Below are 12,295 nucleotides of genomic sequence, written 5' to 3' on the forward strand. Positions count from 1 at the left end.
ATTGGTCTTGAAGCCCAACACTAAGCTAGCAGTTATTCAGTTACATTATTAATTAACCGCTATCCACTAACATATTATGGAGGAGTACATTAAAGTGACTGTCCACACCAGCCTCTACAACACCAAGACTATTTTTAGGTAGCGTTTCAGTACATGGTTCACACAGCTCAACAAAGGTAGTGCTCTTAAAGTATTCAGTATTTGAGATAGTCTACATGGAAGGCATCGAACCCAAACGCGAAAATGGGCCGTATTCAGGTTAATAAATGACGCTGCCTCCGACGAGCAACCTATACAACAGCACCCATACCCAAGATGTAGATTATTAAAGTTACAATCTCACCTGGCAGCTCTAGCGTCCACAGAAGAGCTAGTACAGAGGTCTGTAGAGCTCCGATGTATATTTCCGTTAACCAGCGTGACAGTCCCTCAAACACCAGACTACACAAGGTTCCTTCGGTACTCCCTACATTCATTCGGGACACTGCAACTCCTGCAGAGAACTTTGGCACCCAAGTCAATTTAAATATTTAAAAACATTTCATATGCATTATGATAAAATGTCTACATCCCGTGTATGCACGGGACCATTGTTAATGTAATTTAGCAGAGTGGGTGATTGTAACAAAATAGGGTGTTTACATGTACGTCAGTTTTGTCCATTGCTGAATCAAACTTTAAATTTTGAAAGCTAACAGCAAAATCATATTTAACTGAACCGTAAATTTCCTACAGTAATCTATGTTGTGCATTTGCTGGAATGTATGGCAAACATATCGTTTCCAGCCTATACGGTATGTCCTAAATCCATACAAAACCTTGTTTAACATTTACCAAGACAAGCTCTACATTTAGAAAATAAAGAAAACAGTTATTGTTTATTATTTAAATTATAACTCTTGAATTGCATTAATAATAAACTTGAGAACAAAGTCTTGACACTACACTAACACTGCCATAACACAACTTACCTCAGAATACCGTGACGGGTGAAGGTGTACTGGTCAACACACTACACTAACACTGCCATAACACAACTTACCTCAGACTACCGTGACGGGTGAAGGTGTACTGGTCAACACAGTACATTAACACTGCCATAACACAACTTTCCTCAGACTACCGTGGCTGACTACTAGTCAGCAGTGGTCATCGTCCCCACTCTCTCCCTCCACTTCCCTACTCTCTCAACTGCCTATTTAGATCAGTGCGAAGCAGTGGCCAGATTCACAAAGCAATTACGCAAGTACTTACGAACGTGTACAACTTTCCACAATCTTTAACACCTTTGGTTACATTTATTAAACATTTTCAATTATAAAAATTCCCAATCAACTGTTGTTATTGTTATTAACAGCCTCTTGGTGCTTCGGAGCTCATTAACTGTTTAGTAATTGTAAACAAAGTCGCCAAAGATTGAGAAAAGATATGCAAGTTCGTAAGTGCTTCTGTAACTACTTCGTGAATCTGGCCTCAGCACCCCGGTCTCAACTTGTCCTCGACTCAAGTCCATTACCTCCAGTCAGCCCGTCCTCCAAACAAAGACCCAAAAGTGATTCCATGCACCCGCCAAACCCCCTGTTTATGAATGGAAAACGGTTTACACACGACTCACAACTGATTTCGTTCGAACACTTCAGGAACAAATGCTTCACTGACGAATTTTGTTCGAACCACAACGCTGTAAATGCTTCACCCACGTACTACAAATACAAATAATCGGCAACGGATCCTAAACACCTAACCTAACCTAACCTATGCCTATATATGCACAATATGCTAATATATTATAATATTGTTTATATTTGAGAAAATTTCCATTTTGAATGAACAGCATGCACAAAATTATAAAAGCGTCTGTGTGGGTCGATCGCTGGATGGAATGGACTTGAGTCGAGGACGGGTTGTTGGTTTCATCATCAAAAACCAAATACTTGCTAATCCACCAACCAGTTTATGAATGGAAAAACGCTCAACACACGACTCACAACTGATCGCTTTCGAACATTTTTTTTAACTGTTCTTCGCTGATTCAGCTGTCCTCCAAACAAAGACCCAAAAGTGATTCCATGCACCTGTCACACCCCCTGTTTATGAATTAAAAGCGGTTTACACACGACTCACAACTGCTGACGTTCGAGCACCTCTGGAACAAATGCTTCACTGATGAATTTTGTTCAAACCACAGCACTATAAACAGCCCGTCCTCCAAACAAAGATCCAAAAGTGATTCCATGCACCCGCCAAACCCCCTGTTTATGAATGAAAAGCTGTTTACACACGACTCACAACTGCTGACGTTCGAACATATTCGGAAAAAGTGCTTCACTGACGAATTTTGTTCGAACCACAACGCTGTAAATGCTTCACCCACGTACTACAAATACAAATAATCACCAACAGAACCTAAACACCTAACCTAACCTATGCCTTTTTATGCACAATATGCTAATATATTATAATATTAATTTATACTTGAGAAAATTCCCATTTTGAATGAACAGCATGTTAAAATACAGTGGTTCCTCGGAATACGAGTGACCCTGTATACGAGTTTTTCACAATACGAGTAGGATTTGCTCGAAAAAATTACATCGGAATACGAGAGTTGCCTCGAAAGATGAGTGTGTTGATATGTGTACAGGTCGACCTAGCACGTGGTGACACGGCGGTAGCCCCTCAGTTTACCAGTGGCCTCGCGCCCAGTGACTATCACGTCTGAATTCTTCACCAGGATTTAAAGTGTTTTGTTGGGTTTTTAGCCATTTGACCATAAAAGTTGTTATTATATATATCACACCATGGGTCCAAAGAAAGCCAGTGGTAAGGATCAAGTCAAGAAATCGGATGTGAGGATGACAATTGATGAAAAATAAGAGATCATTCGGTAGCATGAAAATGGTGCACGTGTTGTAGAACTTTATAGGCAGTACAACAAATCCACGTCAACGATATGCACTATACTTGGCAAGAAAAAGGACATTATGCCTTTTGCCACTTTGCTAAAGTGGCAAAAGGCGCAATAACAATCACGAAACAAAGACCACAAATACTTGAGGAAGTGGAAAAGTTGTTATTAATTTGGATACTCACCAAGGAATTAGCGGGTGATAGTGTTTTAGAGGCCATCATTTGTGAGAAAGTCAGGGTATTGCATATGACTTTGTAAAGAAACCCCTGGAATGAGAGCAGATACGATAGATTTTAAGGCAAGCAGGGGATGGTTTGAAAATTTTGGAAAAAGAAGTGTTATTCATAGTGTTGCAAGGCATGAGGAGGCTGCCAGCTCAGAGAAACCAGCGACTGAAAGATTTAGTGAAGAATTTAAAGAGTTTGCAGAGGCTGAAGGATACCTACCGCAACAAGTGATGAGACAGGCCAGTTCTGGAAAAGATTACCTAAGAGGACATACATTACCAAGGAGGAAAAATCATTGCCCGGACACAAGCCTATGAAAGATAGGTTTATGCTTGTGCTGTGTTCAAATTCGAGTGGCGAATTGAAAATTAAACCCTTGCTTGTGCATCATTCTGAAAATCCAAGGGTTTTCAAACAGCATAAAATGCAGAAAACACAAATGTGTGTGATGTGGAGGGCTAATAAAAAGGCATGGGTGACTAGGATTTTTATTTTCGGAGTGGGTGAATGAAGCGGTGTGCCCTGCCATAGAAAATTGTCTGCAGGAGAAACATTTGCCACTCAAGGCCCTGCTTCTCCTCGACAATATTCCTGCTCATCCTCCAGGCTTGGAAGATGAATTGTTGCACAGATACAGTAATTTTCTCACAGTAAAGTTCCTTCCACTCCTCACCACTCCTCTAATTCAGCCTATGGATCAGAAAATCATAGCGAATTTTAAGAAACTTTATGAAAGGGCACTTTTCCGGAAATGTTTTGAAGTGACTGAAGCCACTAAACTCACCCTCAAAGACTTCTGGAAAGACCATTTTAACATTTGTAGTGCTTTAAAACTCGTTGACAGAAGCCAGGCAAGAAATGATTCGAAGAACCCTAATCTCTAGCTGGAGAAAATTGTGGCCTGAATGTGTGACAGAACTAAACTTTGAGAGGGTTGAGCCAGTGAATGATGTGCCTATTGTTGAGGAAATCATTACTCTGGGCCGGCAAATGGGCTTGAAATTGGAAGGTGCTGATGTGGAGGAGTTGGTGGAAGAACTGACCACCGAAGAACTCCAAGCACTTCAAAAGGAACAGCAAGAAGACTCAGCTGAGGATGTTTCTCTAGTGGAGGAGGATGAGGCAGCAGTGAATGTCCCTTCCGCAACCATTAGGAAGTGGTGTCAGATGTGGGAAGAAATGCAAACTTTTATTGATACGACTCACCTTGAGAAAGCAACAGTAGGCCGTTGCATTAATCTTTTCAATGACAATGTGATGCCTCACTACAGAAACATTTTGCGAAGAAGGGAAAAACAATCATCAATGGACCGCTTTGTTGTGAGAAAATCGAGCAGTGAGCCACAACCAGGACCTAGTGGTATGCAGGCAAAACGTGCCAGAGAATGCACTCCAGAGAGGTCCTCACTGCCTGATATTATAATGGAAGGGGACTCCCCCTCCAAACAGTAACACCTCTCCTCCTCCCTCTCCTCACCATTTTCCATACGCCAACAGCAGTCATCAGCAAGGGTAAGTAATAACTTGAACATACTTTGGTAGTGTAGATTTCGATGAATTAGGTATAAAATTTAGTTTGAAGTCAGTATTTTGGGAAGTCAGGAACGGATTAATTCATTTCCCATTATTTCTTATGGGGAAATTAGCTTCGTATTACGAGGTTTAGGATTTCAAGCTGTCTCCAGAAATGGATTAAACTTTTGAACCGAGGTACCTCTGTATATGAATGCGTCTGTGGGGTTGACCGCTGAATGTAATGGACTTGAGTCGAGGACGGGTTGCTATAAATGCTTCACACACGTATTACAAATACAAATAATCAGCAACATAACCTAAACACCTAACCTAACATAACCAGTGCCTAAATATGCACAATATGCTAATATATCATTATAATAATTAATATTTGAGCGATGTTCTGTTTCGAATGAACAGAATGTTAAAATTTATGAAAGCGTCTTTTGGGTCGACCGCTGGATAAAATGGACTTGATCTGAAGAAGGGTTGCATCTTCATAAACAAAGACCAAAGTCCATTCCATGCACCCACCAAACCCCCTGTTTATGAACTAAAAACAGTATATGCACGACTCACAACTGATGGCGTTCGAACAATTCCGGAACAAGTGTTTCACTGACGGTATTTGTTCGAACTACAACTCTTGTAAATGTTTCACCCACGTACTACAAATACAAATAATAGCCAACAGAACAAAAACACCTAACCTAACCTAACCTAAATAAGCACAGTATTCTAATACATAACAATATTTATTTATATATGAGAAAAATCGTACTTTGAATGAATAGTATGTTAAAAGGTATGAATGAGTCTTTGGGGTCGACCGCTGGATGGAATGGACATCTGTGGGAAATTTATTTCCCTCAAATAAACTCTTTACAAGCCTAGAGGTTTTGGATTTATTCTACTAAACTGAAACAAATCGGTTAATATAATCTATATATTAATGATTAAAAACGGATTAAATTCAGCGGATTATATATAAAATAGACTAGCTTAGCTGTCTTAGTAGACTGTAGGTGTTGTCAAGAGACAATAGACCCGTGTGGTGCGCCTGAGCCCCGTCTCCCTCGTGGACAGTGAGGCTGTTGGCGTCGTCTCGTGTAGCTTGATGTACCGGTGTATTACATGCTGCTAATATATCATGCCGTCACAACCTCAACCTGCCGAAATGATACATTATAACATATGCAAACAGCATCGTTACAGCAGAAATCACACTGAAACTTGTTATTAATTATATTGGGCACTCACTCGTTCCGGGTTGTTGTCTTGCAGTATAACCCGCATACACTTACCTATACTATGTGGCCACACTATACTTAGACTGTGTTATACCGCATACACGACACTTGTCAATGTTTGAGCCAGGTCGTTGTGGAGAACAGCAACACAATATCCCCAAAATTGAGACCTGCAACAATAGACAACTCCACTTTCTGGAGTGACGTGTACAGATGTGCACTTCATAGTACAGGTGTGCATTTCATAGTACAGGTGTACACTTCATAGTACAGATGTACACGTCATAATAAAAGTGTACACGTCATAGAACATGTCTACACATCATAGTTCAGGTGTACACTACAAAGGTCAGGTGTACACTACTTAGTACAAGTGTACATGTCATAGTACGGGTGTAGACGTCATAGAACGGGTGTACATGTCATAGTACAGGTGTACATGTTATTGTAGAAGTGTACATGTCACATTACAGGTGTACAGATGCATATGTCATAGTACAGGTGTACATGTCATAGTACAGGTGTACATGTCATAGTACAGGTGTACATGGTATTATACAGGTGTATATATAGTACAGGTGTTCATGTCATAGTAAAGGTGTACTCGTCATAGTACAGGTGTACACGTCAAAGTACAGGTGTACACGTCAAAGTACAGGTGTACATATCATCGTACAGGTGTATACGTCATAGTACAGGTGTACAAGTCATAGTACAGGTGTACATGTCATAGTACAGGTGTACACATCATAGTACACGTGTACACATCACAGTACAGTTGTACACATCACAGTACCACAGTACATAGTAAAATAGTACTATGAGTAGCTTTCCAAGCCCTTGGAATAATGAAGTGTACCTTCGACTTACGAAAAAGAAGGTGGTGATGCAATTATTTAAATCTCTTGTGCGCCCCATTTGGATTACTGTACTCAAGCATGGAGACTTCATCTTTAGAAGGCTATAGCTGCTCTGGAGAAAGTGCAACACCTGGCAACAAAAATAATTCCAGAGTTAAGTCAACTAACATATCAGGAACGGTTGAGGGCCACAGGGCTAACAACACTGCAAACCAGACATGACAGGGTGGATCTCAGTGAAACTTGGAGTACGTTGATCCGGATTAATATTTTTTTCAAAAAGTTAGATGTAAAACAAACAAAGATCAACCGCTTGGAGAACAACAAGCCACAATCTCGGACTGAGAACAGGAGATGCTTTTTAACCCAAAGGGTTAATAAGTCATAGAACCGCCTACCCGTGGAAGCCGTAAATGCAAAAACTCTGTTAAGATTTAAAATTTACCCGGAAAAGATCTAGGAAAAATGCTAGGACCGTCGACAAGCAGCCAAATTTCTGTCCTCGTCGAGGCTACTATGGTTAGTGGCCCTCAGGTAAATCAGGTAAATGTCATAGTACGAGTGTACATGTCATAGTACGGGTGTACATGTCATAGTACGGGTGTACATGTCATAGTACAGGTGTACATGTCACAGTACGGGTGTGCATGTCACAGTACGGGTGTGCATGTCACAGTACGGGTGTACATGTCATAGTACAGGTGTACATGTCACAGTACAGGTGTACATGTCATAGTACAGGTGTACATGTCACAGTACGGGTGTACATGTCATAGTACAGGTGTACATGTAATAGTACAGGTGTATATGTCATAGTACAGGTGTACATGTCACAGTACGGGTGTACATGTCATAGTACAGGTGTATGTGTCACAGTACAGGTGTACATGTCATAGTACGGGTGTACATGTCATAGTACAGGTGTACATGTCATAGTACGGGTGTATATGTCATAGTACAGGTGTACATGTCTTAGTACGGGTGTACATGCCATAGTACAGGTGTATGTGTCACAGTACAGGTGTACATGTCATAGTACAGGTGTACATGTCATAGTACGGGTGTACATGTCACAGTACGGGTGTACGTGTCACAGTACAGGTGCACATGTCATAGTACGGGTGTACATGTCACAGTACAGGTGCACATGTCATAGTGCGGGTGTACATGTCACAGTACAGGTGTACATGTCATAGTACGGGTGTACATGTCATAGTACGGGTGTACATGTCACAGTACGGGTGTACATGTCATAGTACGGGTGTACATGTCATAGTACGGGTGTACATGTAATAGTACGCGTGTATATGACATAGTAAAGGGGTAGATGTCATAGTAAATGTGTACATGTCAGAGTACTTGTGTACATGTCAAATTACATGTGTTCATGTCATACATAGTACATATGTACATGTTATAGTACATGTCATAGTACATGAGTACGTGTCACAGTTCAGAAGAACATGTCATAGTACATGTGTATTATATCATAGTACAGGTGTAAATGTCAAAGTACAGTTGTAAATGTTATAGTAAGGGTGTACATCCCATTTGTAGAGTTTCACTATGTAACTACTCTATACTCTAGGATAGTTGCATAAATGTCCAGGTGCCTTATTATATCTAGATTTTCACAAATTATGTAACTCTTCAGATAGCCTAGGAGAGCTGTATAAATGAGAAGGTACCTTAAAATCACACAGCTAGCTCTTGACACACTATGTAATCCTTCATATAGTCTAGGGCAGCTGTATAAATGTTCTGTTACCTTAGTATCACACATCAAGCTCTTGACACACTACATAATCCTTCATGTAGTCTTGGGCAGCTGTATAAATGACCCTTTACCTTAATATCACACAGCTAGCTCTTGACACACACTACTTAACCCTTCGTATGGTCTAGGTAGCTACATAAATGTCCACGAACTTTAGTATTACGCAGCTACCTCTTGACATACACTATGTAAACCATCATATAATCTAGAGTGGATGAATAAATCACCAGGTACCCAAGTATCACACAGATAGCTCTTTTCACACACTATGTAATCCTTTATATAGTCTAGAACAGTTGTATAAATGTCCATGTACGTTAGTATCTAACAGCTAGCTCTTGACACACACTATGTTACCGATCATATAATCAAGGGCAGTTGTATAAATGCCCAGGTACCTTAATGTCACACAGATAGCTCTTGACACAAGCTATGTAACCCTTCATATAGTCTATCACAGCTGTATAAATGTCCAGGTACCTTAGTATCACACAGCTATCTCATGACACACACTATGTAACCCATTATATAGTCAAGGGCAGCTATATAAAAGCGCAGGTACCTTTGTATCACACAGTTAGCTCTTTTCACGCACTTTGTAACCCTCTATATAGTATAGATCAGCTGTATTAATGTCCTGGTACCTTAGTATAACAAATCTAGCTATTTTCACACAATACAGAACCCTTCATATAGTCCAGGGAACTTGTATAAATGTCCAGATACTATAGTATCTAATAGCTAGTTTTTGACATACACTATGTAACCACTCATATAGTATAGTGCAACTATATAAATGTCCTGGTTCCTTAGTATTACACAGCTAGCTCTTGACACACACTATGTAACCTTTCACATAGTCTAAGGCAGCTAAATAAATGTCCAGGTACCTTAGTATCACACATCAATTTCTTGACACTCACTATGTAACCCCTTCATAGTCTCGAGCAATTGTATAAATCTCCAAGTATTTGAGTATCACACAACTAGCTTTTGACACACACAATGTAACCCTTCATAAAATCTAGTTTCAGATGTATAAGGGTCCAGGTACGTTAGTATCACAAAGCCAGCTCATGACACACACTATGTAACCCATCATATTGTCTAGGGCAGCTTTATAAATGTCCAGGAACCTTAGTAACACCAAGCTAGCTCTTGACACACTGTGTAACCCATCATATAGTATAGGGCAGCTGTGAAGATGTTCAGGTACCATTGTAGTATCACAAATCAAGCTCTTGACACACACTTTGTAACCCTTCATATAGTCTAGCGCAGCTGTGTAAATTTTCATGTACTTTAATATCACACAACTAACTCTTAACATACAATATGTAACCCTTCCAATAGTCTAGGGCAGATGAATAAATGACCAAGTACCTTAGTATCACACAGCTAGCTCTTTTCATACACTTTGTAACTCTTTATATAGTTTAGACCAGCCGTATAAAGGGCCCGGTACCTTAGTATAACAAATCTAGCTCTTTTCAAACACTACACAACCCTTGATATAGTCCATGGCAGATGTTTAAATGTCCTGGTATCTTAGAGTCACACAACTTGCTCAAGACACACACTATGTAACCCTTTATAAAGTCTATGGAAGCGGTATAAATGTTCAGGTGCTTAAGTACCACACATCAAACTCTTGACACACACACACAATGTAACTCTTCATATAATCAAGGGCAGCTGCATGAATGTCTAGGTACCTTAGTATCACAGAGCTAGCTCTTTTCGCACACTATGCAACCCTTCATATAGTCTAGGGCAGCTGTATAAATGTCCAAGAACCTTAAATGTCAGGTTGTAAATGTAACCCATCGTATTGTCTAGGGCATCTGTAAAGATGTCCAGGTACCTTAGTATCACAGAGCATCCTCATGACACACAATGTAACCCTTCATATAGTCTTGGACAGCTTAGTAAATGACCAAGTACCGTAGAATGAATAAGCTACCTCATGACACACAGTGTAACATTACATATTGTCTTGGGCTGCTGTATAGATGTGCAGGTAACTTAGTATCACACAGCTGACTCTTGCCACACACTATGTAACCCTTCATACAGTCAAGGCCAGCTGTATTAATTACCAAGTACCACAGTATCACACAGCTAGCTCTTGACACACACTGTGTAACCCAACATTTAGTCTAGGGCTGCTGTATAACACCCTAGATTAGAAGGTTGTACACTGTCATGGGTTGTGTCATAGTTTGTGTAACATAGAGGCCTGTCAAGAATTTGGTGGTGATGGACCTTTAAATGTTGTCTAGGGGAATAGATGATATTACTGGAACCTAGGGGAAATCAAGGAGTGAGGAAAACAGCCTAGTACAAAGACACAAATTTATATATATAATACACACGATATTACAAATATGAAATTTTATTGCTTACAACACATGGTCAATTTGTATTAATGAGACTCCCAAGTGGGCTCTCGTTACCCTATGGCTCATAATCCCAAATCTGGAACCGTGCACACAGCCACCACACCTATCAACCAGTGACACAAATATGAAACTCTAGGAAACCTGGACTCTCTCTTATAAAATCTCTACAAAGTCTGCTTAACTACTGTACTATATCTTGCATCCCAGTTTAGATACAAAGGAAGGCTTATCTGACTGTGCGTTCGGAGAAAAGCCCTCAGATAGCAGGATCTGGTCGTCAGCGATACAGCTTCCCTCAAGTTAAGATGGCGTCCACCTCTCTTGCATCATCGCCCGTTAATACTCTATTCTTTAATTTGCAATCGAACCCTTTATTGAATTTATTTCCCATATTCCATCTGCATGCTTTTTGATTGAGTCCATTTTCCCTCACATAGGCTATTCCAGTTCACATTATTCCTGACAATCTCCAGCTGAGAATGCACTACTTTACTTTGCGGAGTATTACTGGTGACTCGCGGCCTCCCAGTTATCAGCTGTAGATATTTTCCTATCAAACATTCTCCTCTGTGCCCACCAACATTTTATACTTGAAACTAACCTCCACAGGAGGTAAGGTTCGTAACATACACCTACACCATGATGGATGTACACCTGCACCATGAAGGATGTACACCTACACCATGAAGAATGTACACCTATACCATGAAGTATGTACACCTACATCATGGACTATGTACACCTACACCATGGACGATGTACACCTGCACCAAGCTCACAAGGCGTTTAACTTGTCATCTTCAATCAGGTGGCCTTAAAAATCGTATGATTGAAGCCCATAACATAACCTTAACGAGAGAACTGTTAAATAAAAGCACATGCATATTAGATAAAGCCTATATCTTGAGGTTATCTTGAGATGATTTCGGGGCTTTAGTGTCCCCGCGGCCCGGTCCTCGACCAGGCCTCCACCCCCAGGAAGCAGCCCATGACAGCTGACTAACTCCCAGGTACCTATTTACTGCTAGGTAACAGGGGCATTCAGGGTGAAAGAAACTTTGCCCATTTGTTTCTGCCTCGTGCGGGAATCGAACCCGCGCCAAAGAATTACGAGTCCTGCGCGCTATCCACCAGGCTACGAGGCCCCTAAGATCTAAGTAGATTACAATGTCTTGAAGCTGTACACTTAAAAGTAGAACAATCCATCGTTAAGTTGCAAATAACAGAACTATTCACTCTGCCCACCAAGAATGAGACCAAGACCGGAACGTGAAAATGCCAACGATGCCCAAAACGCCATGCCTATTATAGTCACCTCACCGTCAATTACCCTACCACCTCACTTATCCTTGT

General features: G+C 40.6%; 1 long non-coding RNA gene across 2 annotated transcripts in view; it reads right to left on the reverse strand.

The window, feature by feature from the left end:
* Positions 1 to 1,384, reverse strand: part of LOC138371087 (uncharacterized) — a 12,402-nt gene extending 11,018 nt beyond the window's left edge. Inside the window, exons 1-2 of one of the 2 annotated variants that reach the window (XR_011230288.1) lie at positions 1,043 to 1,384; positions 344 to 503 (exon numbers count right to left, since the gene is read on the reverse strand). This is a non-coding gene — a long non-coding RNA (uncharacterized lncRNA). Of the gene's footprint in view, positions 1 to 343; positions 504 to 971 lie in introns of both variants that reach the window. The other variant, XR_011230289.1, reaches the window with a different exon arrangement.
* Between the last annotated feature and the right edge of the window lie 10,911 nt (positions 1,385 to 12,295).

Source organism: Procambarus clarkii, chromosome 34, assembly GCF_040958095.1.
Source record: "Procambarus clarkii isolate CNS0578487 chromosome 34, FALCON_Pclarkii_2.0, whole genome shotgun sequence".
Taxonomy (NCBI): Eukaryota; Metazoa; Arthropoda; class Malacostraca; order Decapoda; family Cambaridae; genus Procambarus; species Procambarus clarkii.